Source organism: Macaca nemestrina, chromosome X (assembly GCF_043159975.1).
Source record: "Macaca nemestrina isolate mMacNem1 chromosome X, mMacNem.hap1, whole genome shotgun sequence".
NCBI lineage: Eukaryota > Metazoa > Chordata > Mammalia > Primates > Cercopithecidae > Macaca > Macaca nemestrina.
The window spans coordinates 132,987,075-133,008,575 of record NC_092145.1 but is presented as its reverse complement, the minus strand read 5'-3'; the positions used below and the strand labels follow the sequence as shown (position 1 = coordinate 133,008,575).

The 21,501-nt window shown below is 35.9% G+C and overlaps 1 protein-coding gene and 1 pseudogene across 2 annotated transcripts in view; one reads left to right on the top strand and one right to left on the bottom strand.

Moving 5' to 3' along the window:
- Window positions 1-21,501, top strand: part of LOC105499116 (DDB1 and CUL4 associated factor 8 like 2) — a 171,488-nt gene that overhangs the window by 7,651 nt on the left and 142,336 nt on the right. The gene's annotated exons all lie outside the window — the stretch shown is intronic.
- On the bottom strand, window positions 2,028-3,254 carry LOC105499115 (succinate dehydrogenase cytochrome b560 subunit, mitochondrial pseudogene; annotated as a pseudogene).

The window sequence follows — 21,501 nt, the reverse complement described above, 5'->3', positions numbered from 1 at the left end:
TGGGATTTAAGGGTATGTACTTGATTCTAAAAACAAACCTTCAAATATTGTCTTCAAATTATAAATATTTTCATATAAATTATTAATTATACTATCAATGACTGCAAAAATTGTACAAGGTATACTCAAAGAAAAATAAAATATTCTCCCTATGGAGGAGTAAATGAATTGGAAAATTTCAAGGATGTAGAAATTAGAGAAGGTGGAAATGGCTGAAAAGAACAATATATTTTGGCTGAAAAAATATTTCCTTCTAAAACAGCAAACTTCGATCATAAAAAAGTCAGTTTGACACTGTTACACTGAAGGGGGAATTAATGAATTTTATAAGTATAATGGTCGGAAAATTTATTCTTTTTTCTTGAAGGTAGGATGTAATATAACCCCCCCCGCCCCGGGGGGTGGGGTGGGGCGGGTTTAGAAAGAACATTAGCTGCTTATCCCTCCTCTGTGCCCAGAGAGGCTTATCTGTGTTCCATCTTTCTACATTCCTTGAGGCATGGTGAGTTCTTGCTTCCCTCCCTAGCCGGGCTGTAAAGTCACAAGGTTGATAAGCAATTGCTACAAAAGCATGTATTCCCAAGGTTGTAAGACATAGGGTGTAACAAAAGTAAAAGAGTAATTAACTGCCTTTGTTCTCGCTTCTGCAAGTACGCTTCCTGCAGCACGTAACTCCCGCCACAAACTGCCTACAAGGTGATTGATCCCTTTGTTCCGGGCTCAGACTTTCTGGATCCTAGTCCAACTGAGTCAGTGATCACCTTAATAATTAAAGGCTCTCCTGAACTCTGCTTGGTCTCTCCCGTCTCTGATTTGTCCCACAACAACATAACTACCTTGGTAATTATTAGTAGTTCCTGATTTGCTGATGATTATCAGAAAAACGAAAGATAAGTGTTGGTAAGGATGTGGAGAAAAGAAACGCTTGTCTACTGTTGGAAGGAATGTAAAATGGTGCAGCCACTATGGAAAACGATATGGAAGTTTCTCTCTCTCTCTCTCTCTCTCTCTCTCTCTCTCTCTCTCTATATATATATATATATATATATATATATATATAAATTGACAAGAAGACACTGAATGAAGGCTGAAGAATGTGTTGGATTAAAATGTTAAAATGTACAATATTAGATAAAACGATCTATATGTCCTTCTTTTTAGAAAATGACTTTTACTCATTTGTCAAGGGTACAGTGACCAAAAGAAAGACGTCTCAAACTTTGAGTTTTATAATAAAAATATGGCCATCTCAGTATTTCATAAATTATAGCATGAGAGATTTATTTAATTTGCATGAAACAAAAATGTCACACTATAGATACCAGATCAAGGCATTGAAAATATATTTAAAGCATCTCAGGAGCATGCTCCGAAAATTCTATCTTCAAAGAAAGAGTTTATGACATAAAGAAACTTTCTAGAAAGTATAAAACAAAAATGAATGGTCACTAAAGGAAAAGAGTGCAGAACTGTATTTGTTCAGACTATCCTGTATAACAACCAACAAGTTGATTTAGTTTTGTGAGAATTACACAAAGTAATCTGTCATTAGCTAAAACTGTGGTGCTCTAAGAATTACTTCTAGGGTGCATGGAAATCAAAAGCTCTGATTATATTAACTAGGTGGTTAACTAAATGGTGAAGGAATATGTCATCTCATGGGAGAACATTAATCATGGAAAGTTCATTGTTCTTTATGAAATATAATGAGTCAGCCATCCCATGTTAGAGTGCTCTGGAATTTTTTTTTTTTCTTTGAGACAAGGTCTCCGTCTGTCACCCAGGCCAGAATGCAGTGACGTGATCTTAACTCACTGCAGCCTGGACTTCCTGGGCTCAAGCGATCCTCCCACCTCAGCCTCCCAGGTAGCTGGGACTACAAGTGTGCACCACAACACCTGGCTAATTTTTGTACTTTTTGTAGGGATGGGATTTCACCACATTGCCCAGGCTGAGCTCTGGAAATTTTTTTTTTTTTTAAATAAGTATTTTAATTCAGTTTCAGAAAAAAAGGGTACATGACTTTGATGAGAAAGCATAAAACTCAGAGGCTTTTCTGGAAATCCAAGAAAAAGAAAAAGAAATAACCATTAATATGTTCAATAATTTTCTGGATCTTCTTGTGTCAAAAGCTATATATTTTCTCCTCAAAAGCAGCTGCTCCAAGAACTAACTAGCCCTCTTTATCTCCCTCTAACTGGGACAGACTAATTCCCCTCCACCCCCACCTCTCTTCTTTCAATAACACTGCGTAGGTGTTAATGGCCTGGGCTCTCACCAATGAACAGAATTGTCCTTTAAGCCAGCAACCCACAGGCAGTGGCACCCAAAGCCTCATCCCCAGTCCCCAGGGCAGAAGCCACAGAGCTGGCATTGTTTCCACTGTCTCAGGAAGAAGGAGCCAAAAGCTGACCCTCAGCACAAATCAAAGCCCAATATGCAGACAGAATAACTGCTTCTAGAGTTGGCAAGCTGTGGGCAAAAAAGGGGAGTTTTTGCAGCCACCCCATCTTTAGAAACAAGGGGAAAACTAGACCCTTTTCCACTATTATGGTCTACAAGGTACTCTACTGCTCCAACGGGATCTGAAAGTACAAAAGGACCTGAACAAATAAGGAGAACTTTTCCCAGGCTGGAGATAAGAATGAAAAACAGAAAGATGGATGAATGTAATAAGGTGTAGGAAGATGATGCTGGGAACCTCCGTTCTTCACATGGCTGCCAGCCCCATAGAGGACAACACAGTAAGAACCAGGACAACCACTCCAGACTGGTATAGCTGGGGAATCTTCAGGCCTTTTCCTAGGTCCCACATCAAGTGTCGGATCCCATTCCAGGTATGATACATGAGAGGGAAGACGAGTGCAAACTTAGCTGTGTGGATCAGTGCCGGCCCCAGACACAGGGACTTCACGAGTTCCAAATAAGACTCAAAGTTCCCAGGGAGTAACAGGGCCAACATGCCAAAAAGAGAGACCCCTGCACTCAAAGCAATACCAGTGCCACGGTGGCAGATGGACATCGCCATGGGAAGAGACCAACTGTAGATAGTGATGTGGGGAGATACAGGACGGTTTGAACTTATATTCTTATTCCAGAACCGCTCCATCTCTTCTTTGGCTGTGGTTCCCAAAGGAACAGCATTTCTGATACAGAGCTGAGGGCTAAAGTGGGCTCGGAGGCAATGACGACCAACATGTCTCAGCAAGAGCGCAGCCATCTTGGGTTCCGGTCTCTGAGCTCTGGAAATTTTAACATGGTACTTGCTTATAGTTTTCCAAGAGCCTTTGGCAAAAATTGATTGAACACAGTGGAATCATCTTTCTTTCTCCATTTCCCCTTACTATCAAATTCACACCCTCACTCTTACATGCCAGTAATCTTTGAATAAAGGGAAATATTATGTGAACCACATATGTAGGAACGATATTATTGAAATATTACCCAGGTAAACATGCCCTCTCTAATGTGCATTGATGCAGAATTAAGAATTGAGTTATTAGGCCAAGTGTGGTGGCTCACACCTGTGATCCCAGCACTTTGGAAGTCCGAGGCGGGTGGATTGCTTGGGGTCAGGAGTTTAAGACCATACTGGCCAACATGGCAAAACCCTGTCTCTACTAAAAATACAAAAGTTAGCCAAGCATAGTGACACATGCCTGTAATCCCAGCTACTCGGGAGGCTGAGGCAGAAGAACCATTTGTACCTGGGAGGCAGAGGTTGTAGTGAGCCGAGACTGTGCCACTGCACTCCAGCCTGTGCAACACAGCGAGACTCAGTCTCAAAAAAAAAAAAAAAAAAAAAAAAAAAAATTGAGTCATTGTAAGACCCAGAACCCAGTTTAACATCACCAATTTGTGATGGTTATTTGCTCTTCCCCCTCTACACTTGCAACAAATCCACATCCTCCTCTGCCAAAGGGAGGCCTGTAGACTTCATCTCCTGGGGTACCAAGTCCTGTGCATTCTGGACCTGTGCTAAAGGAAGGCACCAGCAAAGAAACTGCAGTTTAGGAAGGGAGAAATTTATTTTTTCTAATGTTTCTTCCTGCTGTTTGGCTACTTCACTTCCAAATAATACTTACGGTTTCCTGGAGACCAGATACCAATAGAGAAAAAGAGATGTCTTTCTTTTTCTTTCTTTCTTTCTTTCTTCTTTCTTTCTTTCTTTCTTTCTTTCTTTCTTTCTTTCTTTCTTTCTTTCTTTCTTTCTTTCTTTCTTTCTTTCTTTCTTTCTTCCTTCCTTCCTTCCTTCCTTCCTTCCTTCCTTCCTTCCTTCCTTCCTCTTTCTTTCTTTCTTTCTCTCTCTCTTTCTTTCTTTCTTTTTCCTCTCTCTCTCTCTCTCTCCCTCTCCCTCCCTCCCTCCCTCCTTTCCTTCTTTCCTTCCTTCCTTCCTTCCTTGTTTTTTTTTTTTTTTTTGACAGAGTTTTGTTCTTGTTGTCCAGGCTTGAGTGCAGTGGTGCAAGTCTCCTGGGTTCAAGCAATTATCCTGCCTCAGCTTCCTGAGTAGCTGGGATTACAGGCATGCACCACCAGGCCCAGCTAATTCTGTATTTTTAGTAGAGACGGGGGTTTCTCCATGTTGGTCAGGCTGGTCTTGAACTCCCGACCTCAGGGGATCCACCTGCTTCGGCCTCCCAAAGTGCTGGGATTACAGGAGTGAGCCACCGCCTGGCGGAACTTGTTTTTAGTAGTGTTGAAAGCTCTTTGGTTAAGAATGAAAGCTTCTGAAAAACTTGTTCTTTAAATTTTCTAATCTTAAAGAAACAGCTTTGAAAATATATTTGTAACATCTAATATGATTCTAAGTCTCATAGAAATTTCTGGCATCAAAATTCATCATCTTATTTTTCTGTGTACCTTTATTTTATCAGACCCTTATTGTCAGCAAGACAAGACGTATTTTATTGTCCTAAGAAAGTCGCAACAAATTGATCACAACTCCTAAAAATGGAGTTGTATGAAATAATATTTTATATAATAGATGTACAATTTATAAATTGTCTTTATTACTCATCTAATTTTTCTCTTTGTATGTTAGAAATATTGCTAGTTGTGTTGTTATGACTGAAATTCACATAATTTGTATTACACTAAGTGATCTAAAAGATTAAAAAATATAATTGCATTCAAAGTACCAATAATTTGAACTCTTTTCACTAAAAAACATGAGTATAAGGAAATGTAAAAGTAAAAATTAAAGTTATTTTCTTATAATTTGAAAAATGCTTTTTTACCAATAAATTCAGTATTGTTTATTAAAATAAAAGACATTTTGCTAATGTGCAAAATAATTTCAAACAGCTATATTTTTGAAAACATAATTACATTTTATAAAGTATTCTTTATAATGACAAAATTACAAGTGACAGAGACAATTACATGTCCTCTAAGAAATGTTTGTTTTGCTTTGTGATGTTTGGAACTATCTGTTGGACCCTGGACAGCAGCCTTCCTACTTTCTTCAAGGGAAATGCAGTCTTTTTGTTTTAACCTTTTATGTTATCATCAGCATATTTGGACATTTTTATTACCATACATGTATTATTTCATATATTTTCTATTGGAGTGATTGCTTCCTGTTTAACTGTTCTACTTTAAGCTTCTGTGCTTATTTTTGAGATCTTTATCACAATCATTAAAACCTTAGAGTACCCTTTTTACACTATATTTTTGGCCTACAAAACGGCTTAAGAATTTTAAGTGCCTGGGGACCCTATTTTAAAAGCATCATTTTAGTTATTCACTTATTCACCTTTATTCTCCACTTATTCAACCAAAGTGAATTATTCATGACTTGCATTATAAAGTTCAAAATATAAAATCACACTAAATACATTTGAGACTTTAATTCAAGCAAAGGGACTACAGTTGTATATCATTTAGTGGAGATTTAGCTAAGAAGTTTTCATAGAGCTAGAAGCAAAAATAATAAAACAAGAACTGATATCACAAACCTACAACATATATAAAGCATATTTCTGAAGCACGGTGTGCTGGAACAGAAGTATTTCAACTATATTCCAGTCAACACTGATAGCCATAGGTGCACATTTTTATTTTGTTTCAACTGAATATGAAATGTGTGTTATTGATTGAGGACTTAGAAGGTTAGATAGCTTTAAAAGCTATAGCAATGTAAAGGCATTCTGTAACCATTTGTAATGTATTTTTATACTCATTGACATGTTGGGAGATTTATCTTGAAAATTTTTTCACACAGTATCACTTAAAACAACTAAGTAGCTATTGGCACTCATATCTTTTCATAAGGTTATAGAATAATGCTCTTCCTCAAGTTTTCACTAATTGATTAAAATAATTTTAATAACTGTGCAATGATGTTTTATGACACTCTCTGATATCTCATATTTGACAGCAGCAGTACACTTTTACTGAATCCTTCCACCAGAGACACAAGCAACTTAACTGCCTTTTGCATTCACACACAGGCAACAGGTTTTTTTCTACCTTCAGCTTTTCACACTCTCTAATAACATCAGCTATGAAGATACTGGATTTTGGGGGCCTGATCTTTCTTAAGGTAGCTAAAGCATGACCTTATATCTTTACTTGCCATGAATAGTGAACTGTTCCTTTTTACTACATTTAGAGATGAAATTCAATGCACAATAATAAATTACATACTTTACGGCATTAAAGTGCCAGCCAAGGAGAAGACTTTCTGGTTGTAAACTACAGTAGCGGGCCATTTCTAGATCTCATATCATATCAATTGCTGTTACCTAGGAAAGCTGTTATTGTCTCTTCAAACTCAGCCATACGTTCATGAAGGATGCAGACCACACATTACATCTTCCACTTTATTATATGCATTTTCTCTAGTGACTAGTATTGAGGTATGGACGTCGCAGAAACTCTGTAAATATCTTATGAATGAATGAATGAAGAATGTTACATATATGATATAATTTAGAAAATACAAGAAAAATCACTTAACAAAAATCTGTCTCTAACTGGTGTGACAAAGTGTAGAATTCCATTCACCAACTTTTCCATGAATATTATGGGAAACTGTTGAAGTGAAAGTAGAGGCCTCCCTTTGCTTCCCTCTATAAGTATTCATTCCAGCATATTACATGGCTGGTAAGCAGAGGTAAAAATTCAAGACATGCTTCTGTAAGACAGTGGATAATGGAGGAAAAAATAAGAGACAGTCTGATGGTGAACAAATTCAGTGGAGAATGTTGAGTAGCTACAAAGGTAAAGACATATTTTTCTTAGCAACTAAATGAGTGTAAAAATTTAGGAAGAAGGAATGATGTTGAATCCGTATTTTTAGGGTATTTTATTTGTGAAATATTTTTTTGAAACTCCTACATAGCTTCCTTTAAGAAATTTTAGAGTAGAGATACACATTGGTTCAAGGTGTCTAGAGTCAGATGGCTATGAGGTTGAACCTGTGTTATATATCTGGGATATATTTGGGAAGCTGTCATCTGGAAGTTGGATGTAATGTGCAAAACCTCACTGCACATAAAGATATATAATCACCAAAATGAGCCAAGATTTTGTTAGTCACTCTTACCATCCTACTCTTTCAAAGAACTTTGAACTATTATGCTTTGAATGATACAATCAATATGCAATAATATTGTGTAACTGATAGAGAAGAATGGGATTAGATGAAAATTTTCAGCTCTAAGTATGTGAAGGCACTAAATTGAAGAAACTTTTGTGAATGTCTCTGTGAACTTGAAAATTATTTTTCTTAAGTCATATATATATATGACTATATATATATATATATATAACTTTATATTTTGTACTAATATTTGGGGATTTGGAGAGTTGGAGTCCTGCCGACTTTGGCAACATTGAAGCACATCCCTTTTTATGGGAAGATGTGCTTCACTGAAGCTAAAATATGTGGGTTAAATTCATCTTTGTGCATCTACCAAAATAGTGAAAGTGCTGCTCTCATCTCTTCAGGTAACAGTAAATACTGCATTAAGATGTTTGCCACAGGCATTAGAAAAGGCTTCTAGTGGACTAGGTTTTTGCAGGTGCTTTTTACAATGAAGACTTACTGAATAATCTTGTACTTCATTTCAAAAAAGAGTGACATACCTCACTTCTTGCTGTCAGTGGAGCTAATCAGAAATGAAGAATAAAATAGAGTGTAGTGCTCTGAGAAAAACAAGCAGTGAAATGTCAAGAGGAGACTGAAGTACAGAGAATGAGACTTTTCTATCTTAACCTCTTGAAACTCGACAGTCCCAGGGGTCTGGGGTTAGGTGAATTTTCCAGTCCTTTTCCTGATTTGGTGAAATTAACACTGATGAGCACAGACTGACTTAATTTGGTACCACTTCTTTGAGGGAAAGAGTCTGCTGAATAGATGAGGAAGAGTGGGTGTGGGCTTGATATAAACAAAGTCACAAAGAGACAGTGCACTTTTTTTTTTTGGAAGAGCCACACAAGTACTGATTGTCTTAAACACTTAATGAAGTCACGTGCATTACATGCATTACTATGGTGTGGAAGGCAGACCTTAAGAAGTTCACAGATAAGAACTGTACACTTTTTAATTCATACATATATTCATATATATATATATGTATTCTTTTGAGACAGAGTCTCACTCTGTCTCCCAGGCTGGACTACAGTGGTGCAATCTTGGCTCACTGCAATCTCCATCTCCCGAGTTGAAGCGATTCTCCTGCCACACCCTCCCGAGTAGCTGGGATTACAGGCGCCCGCCATCGCGCCGGGCTAATTTTTGTATTTTTAGTAGAGACGGGGTTTCACCATGTTGGTCAAGCTGATCTCAAACTCCTGACCTCAGGCGATCTGCCTGTCGGCCTGCCTCGGCCTCCCAAAGTGCTGGGATTACAGGTGTGAGCCACTGTGCCTGACCAATTCCTAGTAGTATATTTTTCTGAATTTAAATGTTTGGTGTCACTTTCTTCCTTAAATTTTGATTAATTATTTCCTACATGAGTACATCATACTTCTAGTGACTGATTTTTTTGGTAAACTTTTCCTAGTCAATCAGTGATAGAGAAATTAAATTTAAAAATTTCCTCTGAGCAGTCAAAATACAGCCTGTTTACTTGTTTTAATGCACTTTAACTCTAGAAAACCTCTTAGGTGCTAAAAGAAGGTACCTGTATTCATATCCTACCCAAAATCCAGTTACAATAGTTTGGTTTTCTGATTCCCCAAACTATTAATATATTAGAAACATCAAATTAGAGTAAAGAAACTTTCAGCAGCAGGAATACATGTACAAAAAAATGTGACAGTTGACAATATTAAATCTAGGAAGGAGGCTAGAAATATAGTAAAAACAAGATTAGGAACTTAAAAAACATAGCCATAAAATCAATACAACTGATAATGTTTATAAATTATAACAAAATACTATTTTGCTTACTATGCTATTTATGAAGGTTCAGAGGAAGAACTAAACATTTCAGAACACCATATATCAGGATGGAAAATAAATAATGTGGGTTTGGTTTTTATGTCTTGGATAAAAGCAAACTTCAGTAATTCTATTTTGTGGAGCCTGTATTACCAAATGATACCAGAAATAATGAAGTATGAATTATTTTCAAGTAGCTATTTCTTGAATCCTTTCGTGTATAGGATATCAAATTTCCTCTGAGATTTGCTCTTATATTTTCTAGAACAGAGCTTCAGTGGTCTCAGTGGTTGTCATTATTTTTCATAGAGTCTTCTAAGATGGGCTGAGTCTCTTAAACAAGTTTTACGATTATTTAACAGAGAATTATTCTCCAACTGTGAATATATCTCCAATATACCTGTGAATATATCTCCAATATATCTCCAACTGTGTTTCATGGCATTTTCACTTTGAATAAAACTTACCATGACACAGATGCAAGATTCAGCACTCTTGCTGCATGCAAACCATGGTTTTTAACTCAGTGGACGTTATCTTCTGCACATATTTTCACAAATAACTATGATTTTCTTTGCTACACTGAATTTAATTTTCTTTTGAAACTCTATTCCAGTACTTCTTTCACTGTATTATTTTTGGTGATTTTTCCAAGACCTCTTTCTTTATTTCTATGACTTCATTAGTTTTAGTTTCTATTTCCCTCTTCTCTCGTTTTGTGTTAACCACCATTTAAATACTCCAGTAACTATATCAAGATAATGGATTATGAAATTGACTACAACTTGGAAAAATGTGGTAGAAATTGAAGAATAATTTAGCTTTCTAAATTGACTAAGAAGTTATGACATAGTTAACATGTCATAATATGACTAAGAAGTTATGACATAGTTCTTTGCTTCTGAAGGAAAAAATAACAGTGTTTATATGGTATATGTTAGAGATAATGATTTAATTTAAACTTTTGTTATGTTTCTCTGCTAGGTAAATATATAAAGTTATATTTCTCTTGTTCTATAATAACAAGAGTGCTAACATATTTTTGAAGCAATTCTAATTTACTTTTATTTAGGTTTCAAGTAAAAGACTTTATTTTGGTCTCAAAATTAAACAGTTTTCGCTGCTGAAAATGTTTTAAAAATTGTCGTTTACTTAGATATAAAAAATAACCAATTAAATAGGGAATGTTACATACTGATCGTGTAGACTTTGATGTTATATTGTAATAAAATAAAAGAGAAGTAATTTAAAATATTTATACTGGTAAATAATATAATCTTATGAGCATCATTTCACTTTTTGCTTTAGTTAAATTTATTTTGAATACACATAATGGAGGATAACTCCAGTTAACTTAAGCAACAATGCATATTTACAGAATGGATACTGCACTTTCTCCTAAAATTCAAAGGGAGTCTGCATGTAAGGGAAGACCAGAACCAATAATTAGGAAAGTTATAGGCATGTAGTTGATCCTCTTCCGTTCCATTTTTTTCTGCATCTCTATCTTCTTCAGTCTTATCCTGAACATCTGTTTTTTGCTCTGTGATGTTTTGCAAATAAGACAGAAGGTTCCTTCTCTGGCTAAGATTTATAAGTCCCTCTATTCCAGTCTTTCACAGAGCCAAACTGCATGGCAATTTCACATTCCTAGGAGAGAGAATCTGATTAACTCAGCACAGGCCTGGTGTCCAACACTGGTCCAATCAATAGTACATAGAATGACATCGTGTACTGTTACCATGGTTTCAGCCGCTCACACAACTAGATAGAGGGGTTGGGGCAAAACTTCATGGAGAAAAGGGACTCTCTTAAACTTAGCTGATACCCCCAAAGTTATAATTATGCCTCTATTTGTTTGTTTATCCAAAGAACAAGTGATAGTCGAGACTTAACATGTATTACACTTCTACCATGTATCAGGAACTATGGGCAAAGCCTCCCATCCATTATCTCGTATCTTCCTCACAAAGGCCTTATCTCTATTTTACAGATGAAGAAACTAAAAATTAATAGAAGTTAAATATTGCACTGAAGCTGTCAGGATGGTGGGAAAAAAATGTTATGGGGTGTAAATTTCTTTAATAGAGAAAAGATACAAGTTACCAAAAGTACAGAATAGTAAACAATCCTGGGAAAAGATTTGACTTTCCAGGTCTCCCCAAGTCCCTGATAGGAGGTAAAGCTGTGGAAGACACCACTGGAATTAACATTATTCTCACAGCACTTACATCTTCCAGGTCCCTGATGACAATGGTTTATTCTGAAAATTCTGGCTACATTTCAACCTATTAGCTAGATATAAAACAGTTAGTATAAAACAAACCACAATAATTCCTGTGTGTCCAGGACAAGTTTAGGTGAATCAAAAGCCAGTTTTCCAGAAGCATCTCTTGGCAGGCCCCTCAAATTCTTTACAGGTCATCATCACTGTTCCCATTCTCAGGTCACTGGATTCCCTGCCAAATGCCTCTTGGTTTTAGTGCTAAAGTTTATTACATATGTCTGATGCTCTTAAAGAAAATGTATATAGTTATTCTTTTATGATAAGAAACCAAAATACTGTTTTCCAGTAGAGAATAACTGTTTCTAGCTTACACACTCACACACCCAAATCACCTTAAAATAATATAATTCTGACACCCCACAGCTAAACTTTAATTATGCTGTCTGATAGTAGATTGCTGTATTTTGTCACCATTTCAATTCTGCCTCTATCAACATAATGCTTTATTGTTCTCTATTACAAACCTCTTCGTTATTTATTGTTAAAGACTCAATAGTTGAATTTACACTCTGTCACAATAAATCACACTCACCCAGATAATGCACCATTAAAATGAAATCAGGCTTGCAATATTGTTAAGCCATATATATTAAAGTGTTTGGGTGTATAGCATAGACCAGATATTCAACTGTTTCAAATAATGCCTACCATCAAAAACTATTCATTGCATGCCTTTAGGCTTCATGAGGTTATTCCAGGCGCTCTGGAATGATCAAATAAGAGAAAAATCATACCTACAATAAGTATGTACTCTTAAGACGAAATACTTGAACAATATACCTAAGAACCTACACCCCATATGCCTAAATGTGGGATTCGAAATTACATGAATAAGTGCCCAATATCCTTTGGGTAAGTTTGGTGTCATAGCAAGTGTTATAATGGGCTTATTCTCCAGTTCAGGACTGGATGTGTGTATATGTGTGTCTGTGCGCGTGTGTGATGTTTTTCAAATTATATATATAAGAAGTACTTATTTTAACAAAGGAAACGTCATGATGCTTAGAGTATTTGGCAAAAATCCACAATGTACAGTGCCGCAATTAATTCATTGACAATGATATTTTTTATTTAATGGAATTTGTCCATATTTTGATAGTTTGAATTTAGAACATTTTTGAGGAAAGTGTTATCAGAGTAAGGAAAACCAAATGGAAGCTTCTGAAACTGTCTCCTCTCTAGCCAAGAGAGTACATCAAAAGCACTAACACACCTGGAAAGCATGCTAGAAAGTAAGGCTACCCCTAAGGATCTAAAGCTACAAGGATCGTGGTCCCCACTGTATTTCTAATTCACCAACCTGGCTGCTGCAGAAATTGGATGGATCCAAGAGAATAACTGCAGACTATGGCACACTTCAACAAGTACTAACCTTGATTGCAGGTGCTGTGTTGGACATGGTATCATTGTTAGAGCAGATTAATACAGCCTCAAGTACATGGTGTGCGACCACTGATTTGGAAAAGGTGTTCTTTCTTTTTTAATCGGAGAAAAAGATCAGTGACGATTTGAATTCCTGTGGAACAGACAAATGAATTCATTAACACTTTAGTCTCAGGGCTATGTTAACTATACTGCTTTCTATTATAATGTATCTGAAGAGCTCTGGACTGCCTGAGCATTGATTCAATGATATTGTGTTGATCAGGTGGGATGATCAAGAGGTATCTATCACAATGGAGATGAAAATACAGGTAGACTTCAGGGATGGGATATAAATCTGAGGAATATTCACAGGACTGCCATATCTAAGCAATTTTTATGGATCTGAGTGTCAGAATATACCTTTCAAAATAAAAGAGGAATCATTACATCGTGGGTCTCTTATCATGAAGAAGAAAGTGCCAAGCCTGGCAAACTTCTTCAGATTCCTTTCTTTTTTTTTTTAATACTTTTTAAGTTCTGGGGTACATGTCCACAACGTGCAAATTTGTTACATGTGTATACATGTGCCATGTTGGTGTGCTGCACACATTAACTCGTCATTTACATTAGTTATTTCTCCTAATGCTATCCCTCCCCCATCACCCCACACCATGACAGGCACCAGTGTGTGATATTCTCTGCCCTGTGTCCAGGTGTTCTCATTGTTCAATTCTCACCTATGAGTGAGAACATGTGGTGTTTGGTTTTCTGTCCTTGCAATAGTTTGCTCAGAATGATGGTTTCCAGCTTCACCCATGTCCCTACAAAGGACATGAACTCATCCTTTTTTATGGCTGCATAGTATTCCATGGTGTATATGTGCCACATTTTCTTAATCCAGTCTATCATTGATGGATGTTTGGGTTGGTTGCAAGTGTTTGCTATTGTGAATAGTGCCACAATAAACATACGTGTGCATATGTCTTTACAGTAGCATGATTTATAATCCTTTGGGTATATAGCCAGTAATGGGATGGCTGAGTCAAATGGTATTTCTAGTTCTAGATCCTTGAGAAATCGCCAAACTGTCTTCCACAATGGTTGAACTAGTTTACATGCCCATCAACAGTGTAAAAGTGTTCCTATTTCTCCACATCCTCTCCAGCACCTGTTGTTTCCTGACTTTTTAATGATTGCCATTCTAATTGGTGTGAGATGCTTTCTCGTTGTGGTTTTGATTTGCATTTCTCTGATGACCAGTGATGATGAGCATGTTTTCATGTGTCTGTTGGCTGCATAAATGTCTTCTTTTGAAAAGTGTCTGTTCATGTCCTTTGCCCACTTTTTGATGGGGTTGTTTGATTTTTTTCTTGTAAATTTGCTTAAGTTCCTTGTAGATTCTGAATATTAGCCCTTTGTCAGATGGGTAGATTGTAAACATTTTCTCCTTTTCTGTAGGTTGCCTGTTCACTCTGATGGTAGTTTCTTTTGCTGTGCAGAAGCTCTTTAGTTTAATTAGATCCCATTTGTCAATTTTGGCTTTTGTTGCGGTTGCTTTTCGTGTTTTAGTCATGAAGTCCTTGCCCATGCCTATGTCCTGAAAGGTATTGCCTAGGTTTTCTTCTAGGGTTTTTATGGTTTTAGGTCTAACATTTAAGTCTTCAACCAATCTTGAATTAATTTTTGTATAAGGTGTAAGGAAGGGATCCACTTTTGGCTTTCTACATATGGCTAGCCAGTTTTCCCAGCACCATTTATTAAATAGAGAATCCTTTCCCCATTTCTTGTTTTTGTCAGGCTTGTCAAAGATCAGATGGTTGTAGATGTGTGTGGTGTTATTCCTGAGGCCTCTGCTTTGTTCCATTGGTCTGTATCTCTGTTTTGGTGCCAGTACCATGCTGTTTGGGATACTGTAGCCTTATGGTATAGTTTGAAGTCAGGTAGAGTGATACCTCCAGCTTTGTTCTTTTTGCTTAGGATTGTCTTGGCAATGCGGGCTCTTTTTTGGTTCCATATGAAGTTTAAAGTAGTTTTTTTTCCAATTCGGTCAAGAAAGTCATTGGTAGCTTGATGGAGATTGCATTGAATCTATAAATTACCTTGGGCAGTATGGCCATTTTCACGATATTGATTCTTCCTATCCATGAGCATGGAATGTGTTTCCATTTGTTTGTGTCCTCTTTTATTTCACTGAGCAGTGGTTTGTAGTTCTCCTTGAAGAGGTCCTTCACATCCCTTGTAAGTAGGATTCCTAAGTATTTTATTCTCTTTATAGCAATTGTGAATGGGAGTTCACTCATGATTTGGCTCTCTGTTTGTCTGTTATTGGTGTATATGAATGCTTGTAATTTTTGCACATTGATTTTGTATCGTGAGACTTTATTGAAGTTGCTTATCAGCTTAAGGAGATTTTGGGCTGAGACTATGGGGTTTTCTAAATATACAGTCATGTCATCTGCAAACAGGGACAATTTGACTTCCTCTTTTCCTAATTGAATACCCTTTATTTCTTTCTCCTGCCTGATTGCCCTGGCCAGAACTTCCAACACTATGTTGAATAGGAGGGGTGAGAGAGGGCATCCCTGTCTTGTGCCTGTTTTCAAAGGGAATGCTTCCAGTTTTTGCCCATTCAGTATGATATCGGCTGTGGGTTTGTCATAAATAGCTCTTATTATTTTGAGATACGTTCCATCAATACCTAGTTTATTGAGAGTTTTTAGCGTGAAGGGCTGTTGAATTTTGTCAAAGGCTTTTTCTGCATCTATTGAGATAATCATGTGGTTTTTGTCTTTGGTTCTGTTTATGTGATGGTTTACATTTATTGATTTACATATGTTGAACCAGCCTTGCATCCCAGGGATAAAGCCAACTTGTTCTTGGTGGATAAGCTTTTTGATGTGCTGCTGGATTCGGTTTGCCAGTATTTTATTGAGGATATTCGCATCGATGTTCATCAAGGATATTAGTCGAAAATTCTCTTTTTTTGTTGTGTCTCTGCCAGGCTTTGGTATCAGGATGATGTTGGCCTCATAAAATGAGTGAGGGAGGATTCCTTCTTTTTCTATTGATTAGAATAGTTTCAGAAGGAATGGTACCAGCTCCTCTTTGTACCTCTGTAGAATTCGCCTGTGAATCGATCTGGTCCTGGACTTTTTTTGGTTAGTAGGCTATTAATTATTGCCTCAACTTCAGAGCCTGTTATTGGTCTATTCAGGGATTCAACTTCTTCCTGGTTTAGTCTTGGGAAGGTATATGTGTCCAGGAATTTATCCATTTCTTCTAGATTTTCTATTTGCATAGAGGTGTTTATAGTAGTCTCTGATGGCAGTTTGTATTTCTGTGGTATTGGTGGTGATATGCCTTTTATCATTTTGTATTTTGTCTATTTGATTCTTCTCTCTTTTCTTCTTTATTAGTCTTGCTAGCAGTCTATCAATTTTGTTGATCTTTTCAAAAAACCAGCTCCTGGATTCATTGATTTTTTGAAGGGTTTTTTTGTGTCTGTATCTCCTTCAGTTCTGCTCTGATCTTAGCTATTTCTTGCCTTCTGCTAGCTTTTGAACGTGTTTGCTCTTGCTTCTCTAGTTCTTTTAATTGTGATGTTATGGTGTCGATTTTAGATCTTTCCTGCTTTCTCTTGTGGTCATTTAGTGCTATAAATTTCGCTCTACACATTGCTTTAAATGTGCCCCAGAGATTCTGGTAAGTTGCGTCTTTGTTCTCATCGGTTTCAAGATCATGTTTATTTCTGCCTTCGTTTTGTTATTTACCCAGTAGTCATTCAGGAGCAGGTTGTTCAGTTTCCATATAGTCGTGCAGTTTTGGATGCATTTCTTAAGCCTGAGTTCTAATTTGATTGCACTGTGGTCTGAGAGACAGTTTGCTGTGATTTCCATTCTTTTACATGTGCTGAAGAGTGCTTTACTTCCAACTATGTGGTCCATTTTGGAATAAGTTCAGACCCTATAGGAAACGTTCCATACCCCAAGACACTGCTTTACCCCATATACACAATGATACAAAAGGCTGCTAGCTTTGAGTTAGGCCCGGAGCAAAGAAGTGTTCTGTAGCAAGTCTAAGTTATAATGTAAGCATCTCTGCATTTTTGGGTCATGTGGTTTGCTGGACCCAATGATGCTAGAGGTATCAGTGGTTGGGAAAGATGTGTGAGAGAGAAGGAAGACATGCCCCTTACCCAAAGGGGATTGAAGTGCTGTTACTCTAAAAAGGAAAAAATGAATGCTGGACATGAGAGGCCAAACAGATATCCAACTCACCCCTACTGTAGTCATTGCAGTTTTTTTGAAGAAGACTTCTGATTCTTGTTTTCCTTATAACTAAAAAAGTCAAACTTCTTTTGAATGAACACGTTTAAAGTTTAGAACACATTTGAACATAATGAATCAATATAACTTTATAAACATTTATAATTATAATCAATACATTTTAGAAACATGAAATACTGAAGAAGAAATGAATATATTCTTGAATACCTTCAAATTTTTGCTGTGTCAGAAGCCATAAATATTTTTGATTTTTTTTTGCATTATGATTAAATGCAGAAGAAATAATAGTAGATTCTATCTCTATCTATCTATCTATCTATCTATCTATCTATCTATCTATCTATCTATATTTTCTAACTTGAAAAAGTGACCTGGAAATAGATTCACTGTTCAGCAAGTCTTTGCAATTTAAGAAGTCTGCATTATATGCTAACTCTTCAGTATAATTCTAATAAAAAGAAAACTTTGTTCATTACCAATTTTAAGCTTTTTCTAATTAACTCTGAACAGAATCAGTGAAACATAGATCAGAGAAGAATATTAAAATACTAAGTTCCTAATCACTTAAGTCGGCAATATTCAAAGATCTACAATGTCATTAAAACCTCTTAAAGTTTATGAACTTCAGAAATAAATAATAAAATAAATGGCACTAGAAACCTTTATTTTTCCGTCATATCTCACATGTGTGGCAGTGTTCTTTTTATATTTTTATTTTAAAAATAGAGAGGATAATAAGACAGATAGATGGACGGTATATTAGATTAATGGAGTAAAGAATAGCAATATAACTAAGACACTCAAATTTTTTTCAGCTAGAATATTTTGTAAAACTAAACAGAATATCTTGTCAGTACTCTTTTTTTCCCCTCTTAGGGAAATAAATGGTTGAATTCTTGCTTTATATGATATTCTTCAAATAAAAAATACATATGAAATTTCTAGATTATTTTGTGGCTAATGACACTGTTGCTGTTATTTCCAGTATCATTGTATTATGGTATTCTCTCAGTTTTTTTTATGCTCTCCTCAGGTGTTGTGATACAGTGCTCTTTTTGGCCTTTCCAATAGTGAATAATCCTCTCTTAGAAAGTACATTAAGTTTTTTGACTTCCAAAATATCAACCATCAGTCATAACGCTATTATAATAAAAAATCAATTACCTAAAAATTGGAAATACAAGTCTCATACTCTCTATGAGAATTGGAATAATTAATTCTGATACCAAAAATGGTAGTAGCGGATTTTAGAAAATTATTACTCCAGTTATGGCTCGTTTATATTCAAAAAAGACCAATTCAATTGAAATTAATTTAAGCTGATAGGGGAATTTATTTATATATACAAAAGAATGTGGACCTGGGTTCAGTCATAACTAAACATAAAGCTTAAACAATGTCATTAGTTCTTCTTTCTCCCTCCAACTCTTGCCACTGCTTATCTTATTACATTGATTCTCTCTTAAGGAGGAAGGAATTGCTGTCCTAGACCCATAGTCTACAGATTAACATCCCCATCAGAGAGAGGATCTTTGTCCATGATATCTCTGGGGGAAATTGTCCCAGGGAAAAATGATTGAACACAGGATCTTGCAGCAATCACTGGCTCAATTCTTTTTGCCCAGAAAGTAGAGGAAGAAAATATTGGGGGCAGGATTAGTTGTATCAAAACCATATAAGATGGATTTTCCCAAGAGGGAAAATACATTCTCTTTGTGGAAAAAGTTATACATTGCATTTTGAATACACCATTCTATTTGTAAGCCATGGAACTACTCTACTGAGGTTTCAAGCTAGACTGATTAAATACATAGAAAGCAATAAATCTGGAGGGTTATTGGGTTAATATCACTCCCTCCTTTAATAGATTAGAAGAATGGTCCAAATAGTCTGAGTTAACTCATCAAAATAACAAGCTGCTACCAGTTATGGGGCTTCATGAACTCCTCATTTCTAAGAAGCCCATTTCCTTCACGAAGGAATTCCTCTGTTACTTAGTTACATAGATTTGCCCTGACCTTCATTATAAATATATAGATATTTAGAGGTTTGGGAGGAAGGTTACTCCTATCTAGTACATTGTGTTGGGTGTGGAGCTATGCTTAGCTTTCACTGTGGGATAGGTAGAGCTTAGGGAAATGTATGTGCTCTATCACTTCTCTGCTTGTAAGTTTTCTCCCAATAGACCCTGTTTTAAATCTATACCACTTGGTGTTCTGCCTGACATGTCTTAAACATTATCCTTCATGGAGTCTTAAAAGCTATGAAATGAATCATATGATTCAAGGATTTTTACATAGTAATCAACCTGGTTCCTTAATTTGCTTATTTAGGATCACAACATATTTAAGAAAATGAAAACATGTTGAAAAAGAATCTTCCATTATCTTACCTCTTTAATTATTATTATCCCTTTTTATAAGTTTCTATTTTTTATTACAAATGATCTACTGATATTCACATATTCCCAAAATATCCAGTTGTCAGCTACCTAGTGATTAGTCAGTGCATTTGTTAACTGCTCACTTATTAGATATTTTTTATTTAGGGTATTTTTAAAAAATTACTGCCTTTTATGATTTAGACAATAAATAAAGTGATCGCCACCCTTTATGGGACAGAGGAACTAAATAATTATGTCTAGAGATGTTTATTGAAAGTATAATGTTACTTCAATAATGTGGAATATAAATGGGCACTATTCCAAAAATAAAACAATTTTTAGTGTGCAACTTCTGTTATTATGGTTCTAACATATGGAAGCATTCTATGTTATAATATCATATGGCTTTGAAACTTCATAGAGGAATCTTAGGTATATTTTTCTATTCCATGACTGGTTGTAGAGAGTTATAAAGCTGCTAGAAAAACACAGGAGCTTAGAGAAAACTCAATAAAATATGCAAAATGAATTTGCAAAATAAAATTACAGAATTAACTTCAAAATGACATACATATAGTAAACATTTGAACAATATACAGTAGGATGAAAAACATTCATTTCCCATTTGTCACAGTGGAATCATAATCTAGATTTTTAAGTGAATGCACAAGAAAGCAGGCAGTTAGAAATAATTAGACAACAGAACACAGGAAGAAATGCTGCATGGGGGTAACACACAGGTAAAAAGACAGTCTATTACAGTGGAAAAAAAATGGGGATTGGACTCAGGTTACTAGCTTGGGATTATAAATAGATTACTTATCCTCTTCAAAACACAATTTTCTTCTTGGCAAAATGAAAATGAGGAAACATTCATAGACTTTTTAGGTGCATTAGACACAAGTAGCTATGGCATCTTTGTTCAGATTAGACATAGACACTTCTCCAGGTATGCACATCCCCATTGTCATTCATCTTGGAGTGCAGATGGAGCCTGTGTACTAATTAGAAAAGATGTTCCTTACTCCAGGCAGATGTAGCTCTGCCCCGTGAAGCAAATGACATTTAGAAGAGCTTGAAATTGATTTCAACCCCCATTTGCCCTCTTGGCTGGTTGTGTATGTGAAGTGATCAACTTGTTCAGAACTCAGTCCTCCTATGTATTGTAAGTTCTGTTAATACTAGTGGAAAAGTGAGAGGCAAATTAATAGTGATTGGATTTTAAGCTTTATTGATCACAGACCAAAAGTAGTAAAGCTTTGGGAAAAGGCTTAGTGTTTTTTAAAAAATAACAAAGACTATGAAAAATGTATGGCCTTTATGTTTCAACTTTTTTATAATTAAGCCCATCTCCTCTGGATTGGGATATAGCTTCAGGATATTATCTCTATCTCTATCTATCTATCTATCTATCTATCTATCTATCTATCTATCTATCTACTTACCTACCTATCCATCTACCTATATTCCACAAAAATTTTATTTGGAAAACTATCTCTATGAGATATGAAACAATTTTAGGTAAGTGGTTTTGGTAGTAAGTCAAGAAAGTGTGACAATGCTTTGATGAATATAGCATAAGATTTCTTTATTCCAGGTTATCCTAGAGATCTTAATACTACAGCTACTGTAAATCTCCAAACAGGGGTAAGCCTTACAGCATTTCCCTAAAATAATTTATGAATAGAAACCGTTTATCTATAAGTGAGGCCTCATCCAGAAAAGCACACAAATAGAAGATCAAACAAATAACAGATAGGAGGGAGGGAGAGAGAGAGAGAGAGAGAGA